This window comes from Schistocerca americana, chromosome 1, assembly GCF_021461395.2.
Source record: "Schistocerca americana isolate TAMUIC-IGC-003095 chromosome 1, iqSchAmer2.1, whole genome shotgun sequence".
Classification (NCBI taxonomy): Eukaryota; Metazoa; Arthropoda; class Insecta; order Orthoptera; family Acrididae; genus Schistocerca; species Schistocerca americana.
This window is the reverse complement of record NC_060119.1, coordinates 1,066,886,430-1,066,904,954: the sequence shown is the minus strand read 5'-3', so window position 1 is coordinate 1,066,904,954 and position 18,525 is coordinate 1,066,886,430. Positions and strand designations below refer to the sequence as shown.

Here is an 18,525-nt window from a genome sequence, read left to right as displayed (position 1 = left end):
TAAAAAAATTAGATCAGTTGATAGCCCACATCCTGATGTACCAATGAATCGTAAGTATAAAGAATGAAAGTGTGTGGCATACAAATTGCAGAGGCAGATCAAGGGATGAATACAGAAAGCAGGTTCAAAAGGGTGAATGTTGCTGTGTTATGCAGAGACGAAGAGGCTAGCATAGGTTAGAGTACCATGAAGAGCTGTATTAAACCAGTCTACAGACTGAAAACAACAACAACAACAACAACGCTATAAATTTATCTTCCCAAGACCTTATAGAAACCTGCTTATCGAAACTAGTAGTTTTAGTCATTTATTGCAAAGTAAACGTTATGAAAAATATATTTATTACGAGATTATTCAGAGCGTAATTTTGCATGAATAACACTTCATCTGATTCGAGGACCCTGACAGGAAAGTGATTAACGAATTTTGCAGAAAATTCCTTGGGTTTCATGAAAATTATTAGGAAAGTAAGGCCGAGTGAGAAACATGTGAATGCTGCAAGGACAACCTAACAGTGTTTTGCAATACATTTTTGTACACATTATGATAAAAAGCAATACGCTTCCTTGTGCTATTTTTTGTGACCCTACTTCAAAGACTGCTTCGATGTTGTTCTCCATGTTAGTCCTTTTGTGCAAAATTCTTGCAACCTTTGAAGAACCTCCCTCCACAGTTTGTGATAAAAACCCTCCACACACACAAACACACACACACTCACACACACACACAGACACACACACACACACTGCACTCAACTTTTATTTTGAATTCAGTGCCGAACAGTACTGAAAAGTGTCAAGTAGCCCATACGCAGGGTGAGTCAGCTGCCCCTAATGATGGGTATTATGCAACCCACAATGCACTTCAAATACGATGTGCAAGGTTTTCATTTTCTCTCACTCACTACATACAAATTATCAGTCCTACAGAAAAAATGAACACGACCTTTTTGTAGGAAATTTAGTGTAATTAAATTTTGTACTGGGACATGTTTTCGCTAGAAGCTGTAGTTTTCTAGTTATTCAAGAAAAACCTACGAAAGTGACCTTCTAATTAGGTTTTTTTAAGGGGCTCCGGAAAGGCTCAAAATCATGAAAAGTTCAATTTTTACTTTTTTGCGTTTTCTGAATCTGCAGACTATTACCTTTTAATAGATATATAATTTATTCAATTCCGAAGACTACAACTATTTTTAAATTTTTTTTGAAATGTGTTCTACGTGGGTGTGACCCACTGTGGCGCTGTTAAACTGCTGTCAAATGGTGTTATTATTAACGTCCGTGTTCATCAGGTACATTTTAGTGATGTGAGATAAAGTATGTGTTGCGGCTAACCTGTGATGGTTCAATATATATCGCTGGTGTGATTGTCGATTGTTTCATGTTTATTTACTCTGTCGTTATCTCGAAAATATTCGTAATTAATTCTGTTTCTTGAGTTTCTGTTTTGTTGAAGTATAATAATGAGTAAAAGTAAAGTTATTAGAAATCCTCTGGAGGCTTTTAAGAAAAGGAGAAATGTTGGAAAGCCAAAGGTATGTGTTATTACTGTAAACAATAAAGACGATAACCAAGTGAGTGAACCTAACCCCTCAAGTACACCTGCCCATAGCAGTCAAAGTGGGAAAGAAAATACTTCACAGAAGAAGCTTGGTTCAATGAGTGAAAACTATGAATGTTTTATGGGCGAATCGGATGTGAATGAAATATTTGATATGTCAGTTCTCAAAGGAATTTTTTCAAACTGTGTAAGAGGTATTCATTGTAGTGAAGTTTGTCTGGAACTCTCCATAATAAAGCACGTAGGACTTGCTAGTGAAATACAACTGAAATGTGATAAGTGTTCATACATGACCACCTTTTGGAACAGTGTTGCAGTAACTGCAACTGAAGAAAATGGTAGCAAAATCTACGAACACAACAACGAGCGATGCTTGCTTTAGACAAGGAACGCCTTCGGGCTGCAGACAGGGCTGTAAAGAGTCTAGAAATACAAGCAAGAGTAAACAGGAGGAGGAACAAGAGGAAGCTGGAGGAGGAGTTTGCAGAGGATGAAGATAATCCATCCTATGGACCTGGACTGCACTAAAAAGTTAATCCAATCTTTGTCGCTCGATTCCCAAAACTTTTATTTTCTCATACTAATTACATGTTTTCTAAGGATCTTCCAAACACATTTGTTTCAAACTTTCAGTAAATGTTACACAGTACCTTCTGCATAATTTAACACAGCGTTTTTCCAAAAAAACTGTATATTTTTGAATATATAAATAAAAAATTGCAAAAAAATGTTGTGAATTTTCATTACAATTGAAAAAAAATCATCTTTAATAACTGAACTAAAATTTTGTAAAATCCCTGTGTTAAGTTGTAGCCCATATTCCAATAAATAATCTGTAAAAAGTTCAACTTCCTACCTCAAATACTTTGTGAGGAAAGATGTAATTTATAAGCGTTATTTTAACATTGCAAGTATAGGGCGTTCCGGAGCCCCTTAATATTTTCAGCTATAAGGACCTCAGTGCATAATTTAACTATATTTAATTTCCTACAAAAAGGTCCCAGTCATTTATTTTTCTCTAGGACTAGTAGCTTGTGCTTAGTGAGCGAGAGAATACGAAAACCGCAGGTGTAGTTTTTGAGTCCGCAGCTCGTGGTCGTGCGGTAGCGTTCTCGCTTACCACGCCCGGGTTCCCGGGTTCGATTCCCGGCGGGGTTAGGGATTTTCTCTGCCTCGTGATGACTGGGTGTTGTGTGCTGTCCTCAGGTTAGTTAGGTTTAAGTAGTTCTGACTTCTAGGGGACTGATGACCCTAGATGTTAAGTCCCATAGTGCTCAGAGCCATTTTTTGCAGTTTTTGAAGCCGCAGCGGGTTTGCATAAAATCCTTCGGTAAGGGCAGCTGGATCATCATATATGAAAACCGCGACCTGCTTCACCACCAAAGAGGTCTTTCCTTCAATACTCTTGTCAGCAGGCCGTTATTTGAAACAATAATATTACCCTAGCAAACGTAGATGCGAATGACCAGAAATGGTTTTTCTGTGCTAGAGAAGAGTACGCGAGTATAATGGTCGATGATGGTATATCTAGCCTCTTCCAGTGGTTTTAATCATGCGTTAGGCTGCATTCCATTTCCTTTTCACTAGTTACAAATTTGCAGGCTATTTACACCGACGAAAAAAATCACGCGAGGTAAGCCATTGCAAATGTGAAATGCTGGTACATCAGTAACCGATGTATTGTGTTTTACAGGTGCAGGATGCCAGTTTGTGTGATGGAGTTCCATGCCTGTTGCGCTTGGTCGCCGATAAGGGACAGCTAGTGCTGACTGTGGATGATCCTGGAGTTGTCGTCCGATGATGTCCTATATATGCTGCACGGGAGACAGATCTGATGATCGAGCAGGTCAAGGCAACATGTTGACACTCTACAGAGGAATTTGGGTTACAACAGCGGTATCTTGTTGGAAAGCACCCCCTAAAATGTTGTTCTTTATGAATGGAGGCACAACTGGTCGTATTATCAGAGTTACGCACAATTATGCAGTCATGGTGCGTAGGATAGCCACTAGGGTGCTCCTGTTAACATACGAAATCGGACCACAACTCCAGCGTAGAAATAGTACTTCTAGCACGCACGCAGGTTGGTTGTAGGCTCTCAACTAGCCTGCTTCTAACCGACAAGGCCATCATTGGCACCGAGGGAGAACCAGCTGTCATCAGTAAACATAACAGACTCCCATCCTGTCCTCCAATGACTTCTCGCTTGACAGAATTGATGTCGCAAATGGCGGTCGTTTGGGGTCAGTGGAATGCACGCTACAGGGCGTCTGGCTCGGAGCTGTCCATTAAGTAACCGGTTTACAATTGTTCACTGTGTCATTGGTGCCCACTGCTGCTCCAACTGCTGCTGAAGATGCAGTACTATGTGCCAGAACCGTAATCCAAACACGATGGTCTTCCCTCTCGGTAGTGTCGCGTGGCCATCCGGTACCCAAACTTCTTGCGACCGTACATTATCGTGATCACCGCTGAAATCTACATATCTGCCAAGTATTTCTTCAGTATCGCAGAAAAAGCTTCCAGCTTTTTGTAGACCTATTACATGACCTTGCCGGCGGGGGTGGCCTAGCGGTACTAGGGGCTACGGTCTGGAACCGCGCCACCGCTGCGGTCGCAGGTTCGAATCCTGCCTCGGGCATGTATGAGTGTTATGTCCTTAGGTTAGTTAGGTTTAAGTAGTTCTCAGTTCTAGCGGAATGATGACCTCAGAAGTTAAGTCCCATCGCATCGTGCTCAGAGCCATTTGAACCATTACAAGACCTCGTTGAAACTCAGTGAGGTTTTTACAATGTCGTTTTTGATACCTTACAGGCATTGTTGACTAACATCAACTCACCACATCCAAGCTCAAAGGTAACGAACGCTAACGACCGTTACAGTGTGTATTTAAAGCAAACTCGATTTGCATTACCACAGTGGCTCTAGTAGTTCCACTCATACGCGACTGGTGCGAAATTTGAACAGATGTTTAAACACGCCTACCAACTTTCGTTTATTTCGCGCAACTAATGCTATTTTTTTCTGTCAGTGTGTTTCGAAAAGTATCAGCTGAAAAAGTAGAGGAACATGTCAATTGTAAATCATTTCAAGCAGTTAAACTGGTGTAGTTAAGTAGAAATGTAATGTTCATAACAGGAAAAGTAATGTGTGGTGGTTCTGTGAAAATACTGGCAACTGTAAAGCGTTGTGAAGTTAGGATTGGATGCAAACGAAAAACACTCGGAGAACGCAGTTATTTCGTGTCCGTACCCCGTTATTCCTCTGCTGTTTGTCCCCGACTAAAAAAAAAGGGCACGGTGGGGTGGCAGGTCAGTGCCTATTACTGGCGCACAGTGGCCCTGCCACCGCGGTCGCTCTGCGGTCTTCAATCAGCGCGTCCCGGAATGCGCCGGCGGCGGCCGAGCAAATGATGTGGGCAGCCGGCTCGCGTTCTCCGATCGCTGCGAAATGTCGCCCCCGGCTCGTCTGCTGTTAGGCGAGCCGTTTCGCGTGACGTGCGACGTCGTTCCACTGTGTTTATTGTGTTAGCGGTGCTCTGGCGCTCGATGCCTGCCGTAAACAAGGAGCTCGCGAGAGGGAACCACGTGTGCCTCTATTGTAGCAGCCGCTGTTGCCTCTGCGTCCCTCCAATGGTTGCGCCATCCGCGTCGGTACTTTGAAGTAACAAAACTTTTTTAACCCTGGCGATACCAATGTGGGTCTGTGGGAGGGGGTGGGGGAGGGTTCTTTCCGCCCACCTTTTGAAAACATTATATCTAGTCAGCTATTTTATATATAAAAATTTTGAAAAAAAATATTGTTTTTAATGAATTGCCGGCCGGGGAGGCCAAGCGGTTCTAGGCTCTACAGTCTGGAACCGCGTGACAGCTATGGTCGCAGGTTCGAATCCTGCCTTGGGCGTGGATGTGTGTGATGTCCTTAGGTTAGTTATGTTTAAGCAGTTCTAAGTTCTAGGGGACTGATGACATCAGAAGTCAAGTCCCATAGTGCTCAGAGCCATTTGAACCATTTTTTAATGAATTCTTCCACTAGATTTAATAAATATTTATATTTTTTCGGTTTAACTTCATCCAAAAATTTGATTTGTGATGTCGTTGCCTCGGGGAATGTCATAATCGATGTTGTCAGGTTCAGGACGTTATTTGTTCAACAGTATCTCTATAAAATGTAAATTGTGAGTAATAGTCAACAACAATTAACGAAATTCACGTAAAAATAATTTAACGGTGGGCATATAGTGCCCTTCTCTCCCACCTCCTGCGTTGAAAGTAAATGTTACTGAATGTGCGTTGATATCGCTAAGAGTGTAAGAGTGGACTATAAGATATTTTTAGGTTCTCAACCCTATTTACACACATCAGTATGTCTATAAAAAGTGTGTTGTCATTACAAGTCAACAACAAATATCCAATTTTTTTCATTTTTTCTACTGTGGCACAATACCCCACCCCTGTCTCTTGGATATACGCATTATGGGAAATGTGCCGGCACTGATAGGGTTAACCGTCAGGGAAGTGTGTCTTGAAGTATGTTTCGTTATGCTATTTTACGCGTGTTCCAGCTCGAGTCGGTATCTGAAATTGTGCACAATTAAATATAACGACTAATAAGATGGATGATCAATAGAGATGGAAGAACAATACAGATGGTTTAACACAACTCTCAAACCAGTCCCCCCCCCCCCCCATTCCACCAGTGCCTTACTCCTTAAATAATCTGACTCCCACGTATGAAACGTGATATCCCCTGAACTGGGTGTCGTACAATGATATAATTTTACAGTTACACTCAGTGGAATATGTGGATATAATCAGCAGAAGGTGTGCGAATAGTTTCTAGTAAAGAGTAAGAAATCAACACATAATACCTGGTCTCTGAACGTCTGCTGCACCAACAGCGAAAATGTAGTAGGCGGCGAACTTTCTTCCTTTCATCATTTAGTGGGTCGTGTCAGCGAGAAAAGTTTCAGAAAGGTTTGAAATTACGCGTAAACTTCGTCGGAAGTCGTAAAGTGCTCTCATTCTCTCATAGTGGATGAATATACGTAGTCCGGGTAATTTGCATGTCGTAAGTTAGCTATCTCAACACACATACACAGTTTCCAAATTTAACTTGATGTGTTAGACTCCTAACTTAACAAGATACCTCTTAAAGAGTGAATTATGACAGCACTTTAAATTTTAAATTAGATATACAGTTACAAGCTATACTAAAAAATAAATTTTTATTGCCCATGGACGCCGTTAAATATGCAACCTGTTGCTGGAACTGTGCATCGTTTTGGCCGTTTGGTAGTATAGATACTGTTTGTTTCCGGTGAGTATGGAGCCATAAACGTTTTCAGTATGTCTCTCAGCTCTCAGACATTGAAGAAAAGACATCTTTGAATGTTTAACACCAAAGCCGCTATTTATTTATTGGCTGGATAGTTACGGGCTTTGCCCATTATTTTGATAAACCACCTATTACATAGAACAATTTTGTTTTTGTTTTTGGGCAGATATGCTGAATGTTGATAAGAAAGGTATCAGTGACAAAATTTTCATATGGTAGGTTCGTACATATTTGTATTTATTATACGAGGGTAATCTCAAAAGTAAGGTCTCCTATTTTTTTTATAAGTACAGAGACCTGTTTATTTCTACAATGGATTTCATCAGTTTACAGCTTGAACATTTAGCTATTTTTCGACATAATCATCATTTCTGTCGATGCATTTTTGTAGACGCTGTGGCAGTTTCTGTGTGCCCGTGTTATACCAGCTCGCCGTCATGCTGTTCGGAAAGTTGTGAACCTCTTCTTTCACCTCGTCGTCGGAGCTTACTGCAGACCCCATACAAAGTTTGTGCAAGAATAATAAACAAGAGTTCAGTAGGCGAAGAACAAATGGGGTATCAGAGGGGTTGGTTGATAACAAATGAAGCGTTATAAATAAAAAATAATCGGAAACTCATTAATCATTAATCGATTTTATTAAGGTATGTTGATGGAGAGAAACTGTGGAGAGCTATGAGGAAAAGAGGATATGCACAACACCTAACAAGCAATTTAAAAATTTTTTGTATCAAGAGATATAAATTTAGATGTAAATGGTACTCAGCACAGCCTATAGCCACAAACAATGGAGTTACACAAGGGTGCTGCATTTATTTATATGATGCAATCCGATACTACAAGATTTTTTACTGGGAAATTAAGATTAACAGTAATTTCCTCTTGATTTGCCTTTTGTATGCAGACGATACAACATTAGCGGCGGCGAATGGAGATAACGTATAAAAGCGAACAAATATATTAGGTAAGCCTCGTTAAGAATACCATTTGACGATTTCGGAAGATACAAAATCAAAGGCTTTCAAAGAAAAATACCCTGTACGGACAAAATTTGTGATTAATAATAGAATATTAGAAAAGGGCAAACAGTTTAGCTTCCTAGCTATTTAGTTTATAGAATGGGAAGAGGAATTAGATGAGGACGGGATGGGAGATCCGATATTGTAAGATATATTTGATAGGGCACTGAAAGACCTAAGCTGAGAAAGGCTCCTGAAGTAGACGAGATTCCCTGTGAACTACTAATTTCATTGAGAGAGCCTGCTATGGCGAAGCTATTCCATCAGGTGTGCAAGATGCATGAGACAGGGGTAATAACCTCATATTTCAAAAACCATGTGATAACTGCAATCCCAAAGAAAGCAAGAGATGACAGGTGTGAATATTACTGAACTATCAGTTTAATAAGTCATGGTTGCAAAATATTGACACGGATTATATACAGAAGAGTGAAAAAAGTTGTGGAAGACGACTTCGGGGAAGATCAGAATGCGTTCCGGAGAAATGTAGGAAAACGCGAGGAAATATAACTTCTCTTAGAAGACAGATTAAGGAAAGGCCAATCTACGATTATAACATTTGTAGACTCAAAGAAAGCTTTTGAAATTGTTCACGGGAATACATACTTTGCATTTTAGAAGATAGTAAGGGTAAAATGCATGGGGCGAGAAGTTACATTCATCTTGTACAAAAACCAGATGGAAATTAAAAAGATTTGACGGTCGTGAAAGCGGAATATGGGTGGAAAAATAAAGAAATGTATTTTAAAGAAAAACAAAGGAAGAAATAAGATGGAAATTTTAAAAGAAAATAGGAACCCCAATGTTTGTTTACGAAACGGAATCGTAGGTTATAAATAAACGCCAATAAAGTTGCATACATACAACAGAGATGAGATTTTTGCAAGCAGTGACGTGATATACACTCCTGGAAATTGAAATAAGAACACCGTGAATTCATTGTCCCAGGAAGGGGAAACTTTATTGACACATTCCTGGGGTCAGATACATCACATGATCACACTGACAGAACCACAGGCACATAGACACAGGCAACAGAGCATGCACAATGTCGGCACTAGTACAGTGTATATCCACCTTTCGCAGCAATGCAGGCTGCTATTCTCCCATGGAGACGATCGTAGAGATGCTGGATGTAGTCCTGTGGAACGGCTTGCCATGCCATTTCCACCTGGCGCCTCAGTTGGACCAGCGTTCGTGCTGGACGTGCAGACCGCGTGAGACGACGCTTCATCCAGTCCCAAACATGCTCAATGGGGGACAGATCCGGAGATCTTGCTGGCCAGGGTAGTTGACTTACACCTTCTAGAGCACGTTGGGTGGCACGGGATACATGTGGACGTGCATTGTCCTGTTGGAACAGCAAGTTCCCTTGCCGGTCTAGGAATGGTAGAACGATGGGTTCGATGACGGTTTTGATGTACCGCGCACTATTCAGTGTCCCCTCGACGATCACCAGTGGTGTACGGCCAGTGTAGGAGATCGCTCCCCACACCACGATCCCGGGTGTTGGCCCTGTGTGCCTCGGTCGTATGCAGTCCTGATTGTGGCGCTCACCTGCACGGCGCCAAACACGCATACGACCATCATTGACACCAAGGCAGAAGCGACTCTCATCGCTGAAGACGACACGTCTCCATTCGTCCCTCCATGCACGCCTGTCGCGACACTACTGGAGGCGGGCTGCACGATGTTGGGGCGTGAGCGGAAGACGGCCTAACGGTGTGCGGGACCGTAGCCCAGCTTCATGGAGACGGTTGCGAATGGTCCTCGCCGATACCCCAGGAGCAACAGTGTCCCTAATTTGCTGGGAAGTGGCGGTGCGGTCCCCTACGGCACTGCGTAGGATCCTACGATCTTGGCGTGCATCCGTGCGTCGCTGCGGTCCGGTCCCAGGTCGACGGGCACGTGCACCTTCCGCCGACCACATGCCTCCCGCATGCCCACTATACGCCCTCGCTCAAAGTCCGTCAACTGCACATACGGTTCACGTCCACGCTATCGCGGCATGCTACCAGTGTTAAAGACTGCGATGGAGCTCCGTATGCCACGGCAAACTGGCTGACACTGACGGCGGCGGTGCACAAATACTGCGCAGCTAGCGCCATTCGACGGCCAACACCGCGGTTCCTGGTGTGTCCGCTGTGCCGTGCGTGTGATCATTGCTTGTACAGCCCTCTCGCAGTGTCCGGAGCAAGTATGGTGGGTCTGACACACCGGTGTCAATGTGTTCTTTTTTCCATTTCCAGGAGTGTATAAGAGCTGTAGATTTCTAAATTCGGAAATTCGGGTAAAATTGAATATATTTAGTATCCTCAGCAAAATAGAAGAAAATAGGGGAAACTGGGACGAACAGTTAGAAAGAATGAATGGAGGAAGATTATCTTTTCACTTAAGGAGATAACAACACAATTTGAAGATGAAATCAAAGAAGACCAAGGAAACTTGTCTTCTGTCTTTGGCGTCAATATTGTTTAACTCCGTAACATGGGCGTCGTCAGAAAATTGTCCAGCGGAAGGTGACGGAAGTTGGACGAGACTAATATTTCCATTTTTGATATGAAGGAGCTGGTCGTTTTCGAGACATGTCATGCCACAAGAATTAAATTTTGTAGGTGACGTAATAAATTTATTGTATCTGAAGGAATTGAGGTGTATGAGAAGTGTGCGAGAATTATAAATGAATAAAAACTATTTACTCCAGTTCCCAGGGGGTGGGGGGGGGGGAGAAAGTATCCCCTCTTGCTCGTACTTGCGGACACCTATGATCTGTAACTTGATTTTTGATAAGATTATTGTTCGAAAGGTAATATACATATATGTTTCAAATTATGTAACTTCACATATTTGTTTTCAGACCTTGTTTTCAGACTTAGGTATTTATTTAGTTTTCTAACTTGATTGAAATGTTACAAGTATATGAAAACTATGGCGCATCAATGTGAATGCTTTTATACATCAAGTTATAAACCGATGAAAAGATGTGTAACAATATTATCCTGATAATTAATATACTGGCGTTGATTCTATTCGGATAAAGAGGTCAAGTGTGTGAGGAAGTATTCAGTTGGCATTTTGCAAACAAATTTTCGAAATCAAGTGAATTTTTTTTTTTTTCGGAATGTTCTATCGCATCCGGGGATTTGTTGTAGGTTGAATATTTAATCGCAGAGATTCAAAAAATTAAATTTTCTCCTGGTTCGTGGTTATTTGGTACTCACATACAGTAGAAAAAAAAGCTGCAAATAACATGGAAGTCACTTCAAGCACCGATAAAATTTTACATTTAATACTGATCGAAACGCACTGCAGGCAGCTTACGGCAAAGTAGTAAGATCGGCTTGGTTTTCCATACGAACTCTGACAGCAGTGCAGAGGCTTTCCAGCTGAATTGGAACATCACTTCAGCATCGAACGAAACAGGGGATCCTGCATGCCGTTAACGCAGAATGGGAATTTGGATTGAGCAGGGAGGCATTCTAGGGTACAAATTTTCATTCGACGCTTCAGTCTGCATATATAAGTCACAGATGTTTGAGACTTGAAATTAAAATTGTGCCTGGGTTTCAGGCAGGATCGTTCGATGCTGAGGTGCTATTCAAGTACTCTTGGACGACCTCTATAATGCTACTCGAGTTCCGGGTGAATACCAACTGAGCTGGCGCATGAATGGGAACATGCGGAGTCCACGCAGTTGTGCAAAGCCAGTGTGCCAGAATGACGTAGTGCTTAGCGCATCTGCAAAGTCAGCAGGTGGATACGAATCCCTGCCTTGGTACAGATTTTCATACGTCGCTTCAGGCTACATATATACATCACAAATTTATTTCGGCCGAAGGTGCTGACGGTCGGAACCAAAACCGAACCATCACATACCTCTGGAAATAGAATTCAAGTATGGTAGAAGAAAGGAAGTTTAGGGTTTAACGCCTGTCAGTGGCGAGGTAATCAGAGATGTAGCGCCAGTTCGGATTTGTGATGAAGAGAGAATGAAATCGGCTATACCCTTTTTGATGGAACCTTAAGCGCTGCACCACAGGAAACCAAACCATGTCCAGATTGCTCTAGTACTTTTTGACTGACAGTCGTCGATGCGTCTTCAATGTCTTAACCACTGTGACACCTTACTCGATACCTACGAACACGTGGAGAAAAAATGCACGGGCAGCAGCTTTCCTTTCAATGGCTGAGAGTGCAGTTAACGTCGAAACAGTCACAGGGATCGAACAGAAAATCTCAGTGGTTTAGATACCCCACTCATTTCCTGGATCAGTCCAAATGAAGTCCAATTTTCAGCCATTCTGTTTGCGATGTCTGGTTTAGCAAGGCAGCCCTCCTCACAAAGCCATACAATTATCATCCACCAGCTTTCCTTTCTTACTACTTGTGTCATACGTCGAAACATTTCGCAAAGTTTTGGTATTTTTCGACTTTGCGTCTTTGTGGTGGAATCGCTGGTTGTATAAAATCTCTTTGCCAGAAAGGTTTGTGGTGCCAATGTGGTCCGTGAGGCGGTGTGTGACAGGCAGCGCCAGGACTCTTGAGTACGAGGAAGGTGGCGAGTGGGACACTGTGCTATGTGTCGGAAAACGACTTGGCCGGACCTAAAGTGATAGCGCGGTCTAGTTGTAGCTTAGTCCTGTCGTTTCGAAAGCTTTAATTTGGCAAGGAGCTCCCCTTTTGCAAGCAAGAGCGCTTCAATTGCAAAATATTGGTGTTGCCCAAAGGAGATAGACGGTTGAAGCAACGGCTGGAGGTCTGTACAGACGTCACTCTACCGTCACTGCACCCTGGTTGCATTTACACTAGAGTGCTGGATAACTCCACGTGCAGCTGAGTAACTTTATTATTGAATTTGCTCATCTATGTGGTTTAGTTGTCCGTCTTGAAAAATTGCAATTGCGTCTGCACTTGTGGGGTGCCATTATTTCCACTTGTCATTTGGTTGTTTTAACAGTTGTTGTTACAAAGTTCTCATTGAGGTTACCCTATAGGGCTATTATTTTGTATGCATTTGTGGGACCAGTGCTAACTAATTTATGAGGCAGTCAGGCAACAGTAGCCGACCGAGACAGACGGCGCAACAGAGAAGTAACCGCTTTTGTGTCATTTACGAGTTCCTAACCTGGAGCGAATTTTATTATATCGTCTGTGTCCTTTGATAATTTAGTTTCTTGAATTTCTGCTGCAGATTTCTCGATTTGCGCCAAAGGGTGGTTGGGTTTCGGGTTCCGCTGATAGGTCAGGTGTCCGCTATACTCAGGAGTCGACCTCACGGATATCAGGGGCTGTGTGGCGTGGACTGGGCAGCTTTTTAGGTTAGAGGGTCTGGGGAGAACGCAAGAAGGGCTTCAGTCACAAAGGGTGCAGGCTGAACACAGGATGAACGTAGATGCAGGAACCATTGGTATAACAGCTGTAAATTGTCGTAGCTGTGTTGGGAAAGTACCAGAGCTCCAAGCGCTAAGAGAAAGCACTGATGCTCAAATCGTTATAGGCACTGAAAGCTGGCTAAAGCCGGATATAAGCTGAGCCAAAATTTTTGCGAAGAACCTAACGGTGTTCCGAAAGGGTAGGCTAAACACGGTTGGCGGTGGCGCGTTTGTTGTTGTCACAAGTAGTTTAACTTGTCGAGAAATTGAAGTAGATACTTCCTGTGAAGAATAAAGTAGATGAGCTCCTGGTTTGCTTAGATGACACTGAATCTAATAATGTAATAGATATAGTATGCCTGTCTGAGCATCACATTGTGTCTGATATGGAAAAGGTAAATATCAGCGGTTATATACTAGCTCCACATATGAGTAGAGAGAATAAGGTGGGAGGAGGAGTTGCCACATATGTCAAAAGTTATCACTGTGTAGAAAGCTTTGATACAAAAAAGTTTTGTCTAGAGCAACATATAGAAGCATGTGCCTGTCAACTTAAATTGAAGGAGGGCTCTTTTATAATTCTAACAGTATATAGGTCCCCTTCAGAAAACTTTCATTTATTCCTGAAAAACTTGGATGCCTTGTTGTGCTATCTGTCAGACAGGGAAAAGCAAATTATTATTTGTGGGGACTTCAATGTTGATTAATTGAAAGAGTGTAATAGGAAGAATGACCTGGAAGTCTTGCTCGGTTCTTTCAATTTGACATCTGTCATTAATTTTCCTACTCGGGTAGTAAAGGACAGCAGCACATTGATAGATAACACTTTTAAAGACCAAGATAGGTTTAAAAACATAAATTCTTGTCCTGTTGAGAATGGGCTTTGTGATCATGATGCTCAGATAGTTACAGTATATGACACAGCTCCATTCAGTAATTCAAAACTACCCTCCAAAGTTGTGCGTTCAATTAATGAACGTTTTGGAACCTTCCTTGGTGTTAACTTCGTTGGATCGCACGTTGCAGCCTTCCTGCAAGAACATTTTGTCTCTGACCAATTCTTGGGGTGTTAATCTACTACATATTCTGCTCCTCGTGACTGTCGCGAATTCTGCTGCCTGGAACTCGACAAGAGGGGTTTCAAATGGTCACGCTTGTGCATGGTGCAGCTCAGCCTCTCGTAAAGGGTTCTTTTTTTATGCAGCCCGCCAGAATTTCTCTTCTGTATCAGGCTCTTCATTTCACAATCAAAGTATCACGTGCAATCTACATCCTCAGTTATCTGCTAGATGTATTTGATCCTCTGTCTTCCTCTACAGTTTTTACCCTTTACATCTCCCTCTAGTAGTCTGAAGGTTATTCCTTGACGTCTTAACAGAACCGAGCGAGGTGGCGCAGTGGTTATTACACACTGGACTCGCATTCGAGAGGACGACGTTTCAATCCCGCGTCCGGCAATACTGATTTAGGTTTCCGTGATTTCCCTAAATCTCGCCAGGCAAGTGTTGGGATGGTTCCTTAGAAAGGGCCCGACCGACGTCCTTCCCCGTCCTTCCCTAATCCGATGACAACGATTATCTCGCTGTTTGGTCTCCTCCCCCCCCCCAAAAACAACCCAACCCAACTCTTAAAAGCACTACCATCCTGTCTTCTTCTTGTCAGTATTCTCCATATATTCCTCGCCGATTCTCCGGAGAACCTTCTCATTTCTTGCCGTGTCAGTCCACCTAATTTTCAACATTCTTTTGTAGCACCACATTTAGAATGCATCAAAACGGTTCAAATGGCTCTGAGCACTATGAGACTTAACATCTGAGGTCATCAGTCCCCTAAAACTTAGAACTACTTAAACCTAACCAACCTAAGGACAGCACACACATCCATGCCCAAGGCAAGATTCGAATCTGCGACCGTAGCATTCGAGCGATTCCAGACTAAAGCGCCTAGAACCACTCGGCCACACGGGCCGGCTAGAATTCATCGATTCTCTTCTTTTCCGGTTTCCCCACAGTCCATGACTTACTACCCTATAGTGCTCTAGTCCAAATGCACATTCTAGGAAACTTATTCCTCAGATTAAGGCATATGTTTGTTACTTATAGACTTCTATTGGCTAGGAATGTCCTTTTTGCTAGTGCTAGTCTGCTTTTTATGTCATCCATGCTCCGCCCGTCATGTATTATTTTGCTGCCTACGTAGCAGAATTCCTTAACTTCATCATCCGTGATCACCAATTCATGCAATATTTGTCCATATACTGTTCTTATTAGACCGTTCATTCTATAGAGAAGATTCTGTATTTCTAGTTTCCCTAATTATGCAGCCCTTTAAGTGTTGTTCTCGTTTATAACTTGTGGTTTATAAACAATTTCTATAATGCTCTGCTTACTTGTGCTTTGTAGCTAAGTCTGAATTGAGAATTTAATCTCTTAACTAGTGAAACTGAGCCAAGATACTCCGATCGCTTTTCTTGTGTCTTGGTGGGAGCCGTCACCCTTACTTGGCGCAGTAATTCCTGATACTGTGGGACTCAAGAGTTGTTAATACTACGAACCGAGTGTTCGTATCCAATTTACTGTTTACTGGTTTGACATGCACGACGTGTTCTGTTTTAGTCCACTTGTTAAGGAATTTGTTTCTTATTTAATTTAAAATGGGTATTTTATATGTTATCTGAGCGCTTGCGCGTTCGTTATTAAATTGTCGGCTTTAAAATATTGTATTAAATTAACTCATAATGAGTGATATTTCCTCTGCGAGAGCATATGAGCTTATTAAAATTCTTTGGGTTTTTAATTAGTTTCTGGTATATAGAGTGAATCACCTAAAACTTCTACCGCAAATATTGAGGAAATGGAATATTGATGTGCGTTTTTCGCAGATTGAGTTGATAGTTAGGGCCTCAAATTGATAGCGAATGAATATATTGTAATAACACTCAGAAAGCGTATTTTTTGTGCAAACATACTCTTTTTACCTATTGGCAGTAACAGACTAAAAGAAGGCTAAATTAGGTTGTCAGTGGTGGTTTTTGCATGTTTCTAGTAGGAGTCTTTACGAGGTATCTTGTGCAAAGTTTCCACTCCGATACTCGTTTGCGCCTTCGTAGTTGCTAGGTACGATGTTGTTAAGCAAGAGTCGACAGAAGATGAGATATTAATGTATTTGCTGCTGTTCTAGTTGGTCCACACGTTAGATCCCATGCAACCGCAAGAAGAATTGTCCTACGCATTCTCCTTCGACTTAGGTTCCATCCCTAACACATATGTCTCCATCAAGAGCTGCATGCAAATGATTATGAGAACCGTGCGAAATTCTGTACACGGGCATTAACGAATGATATTACAGATCTATTATGACTTTTGTTTAGTGATGAAGCCAATTATGGTCAGGTCAAACAGCCAAAAGACACATTACTGGTCTGTTGACAGTCCCCATTGGCTTCGTCAGGTGGAACGTCAGCGTCCATAGATGGTAAACGTGTGGTGTGGGATAGTGAACCATCAGCTCATAGGCCCTTTCTTCATAGGCGGAACACCGAACACTCACAGGTATCGCAGCCTCGTAACAGACAACCTTCCATGGATGCTGGAAGACATTTCTCTGAGTATTGGAGGAACCTATGGTACCAACACGATGGCTATCCACCCGATAGTGCACGACGCACTACAGCATATCTTCACGAAATGTTTCCAAAGCCTTGGATTTACCCTGGCAGGCCCGTTGCCGGAATTGACTCTTGTAGGTTTTTTTCTTTGGGGAAGCTCAAAGACGCTGTGTACAAGGACATGCCAACTACACCTGATGATACGCTACGACATATTACTACAACCTGCTCGGACATCTCCGCTGAAATGCTATCGCGGGTGCAGCAGTCGTTCCATAACAGACTGGAAGCGTGTATTGCCGATGCCGCTGGTGATTTTGAACAAAGCCTGTGATGATTTCTTGTCTCGTTACTTGTCCGAATCCACTTACGTATTCTTTAGTGTGTGCTACCGCAGGTATTGTACCAGTGTCGGTGGGGGAACATTTCAAAATAAGACATCTCGTAAACGACGCTCTCGAGAACCTGCAACAAAAATCTCTGACATTCTGATTTACTGTACTTTTAGTTTCTTAATGTCAATAGGCATGGTTACATTGGAAAAGAGTATGTTAGCACAAAGAATACACTTTCTAAGTATTATTACCATTAGTTTATTGGCTAACGGTACCAATCAAGTGTGTGAAGACATCAACACCACTTTGCGTCCCCGCAATATTCGCGGTGGAAGTGTTAGATGATTCACCCTGTATATTCAGTTTACCTTTCTAAGCTTGTTGATCAATTTGAAGTTGACGTTCTACTTCCTGTCGAGCGCACGGGCGTTTACTAAATGCTTTGAAGCATTTGGCATTAATTTCCAGTGCATATCTAATTTGCCTTCTGAACCTGGTTGTTAAATAGTTTAAAGTGTATATCTTGCTTTCCGTTTGGACGCATGCACATTCGTTCAAATTATTTGGCGTTGATTAAATTCAAGAGTAAATTTAATTAGTATTAAAAAAACCTCCTGTGACTAATTAATTCATAGTGTGTAGTGTACTAACTTGGATCTATCTTTAATGATTTTACAGGGAAAATTATTCTGACCTTACCGATGGAGATATTTCTAATGTACTATTTCAAGGATGTTCTAAATGTACTTTTAGAATGAGATGGTGTCTGAGTTCCTTGACCAGTATGACTTTTGAAGCGTCCAGATCAACCAATGGCGCCGGATTGTATATTTATTGACTTGGGTTTGAGCTGATGTTATTTATTTTACATCGTCGATTTTGTATTCTGTCAGAGAATTCTGACGCTGCGATAACTTGTATTTAAAATCATGTCATACCATGAATGGTGTTCAGTCCTTATTTTCCCAGTACTACCATTCCCAGCGCGACCAAACTGCTGGCCACGTTTCAACCGTTTTCCATATACTTACAGAAAACAGATATCCAATGGCCGTAAACTTATCGTATAATTTACGGCTGTTGGATATTTATTTTCTGGAAGTCATCGACCAGCTGCAGTCCCGTTCTCCAGTTCCATTCTCTCATTCATAAGATGGAATTGCAAAAATTTTCCGCGGATGGTCTCGACAGTTGCATGCGAGTGGCCGACCAGCTTCGTTATTTTCGAGAAGCTCTATCCAAGGTGCCGAGGCAAAACCAGCTGCCCTTTCTGAAAGAAGCTTAAATCACGCTAT

At 42.1% G+C, this 18,525-nt stretch overlaps 1 protein-coding gene across 1 annotated transcript in view; it reads right to left on the bottom strand.

The window, feature by feature from the left end:
• LOC124549794 (guanylate cyclase 32E) overlaps nt 1-18,525 on the bottom strand; it is an 828,442-nt gene that overhangs the window by 326,366 nt on the left and 483,551 nt on the right. The window lies entirely within an intron of this gene.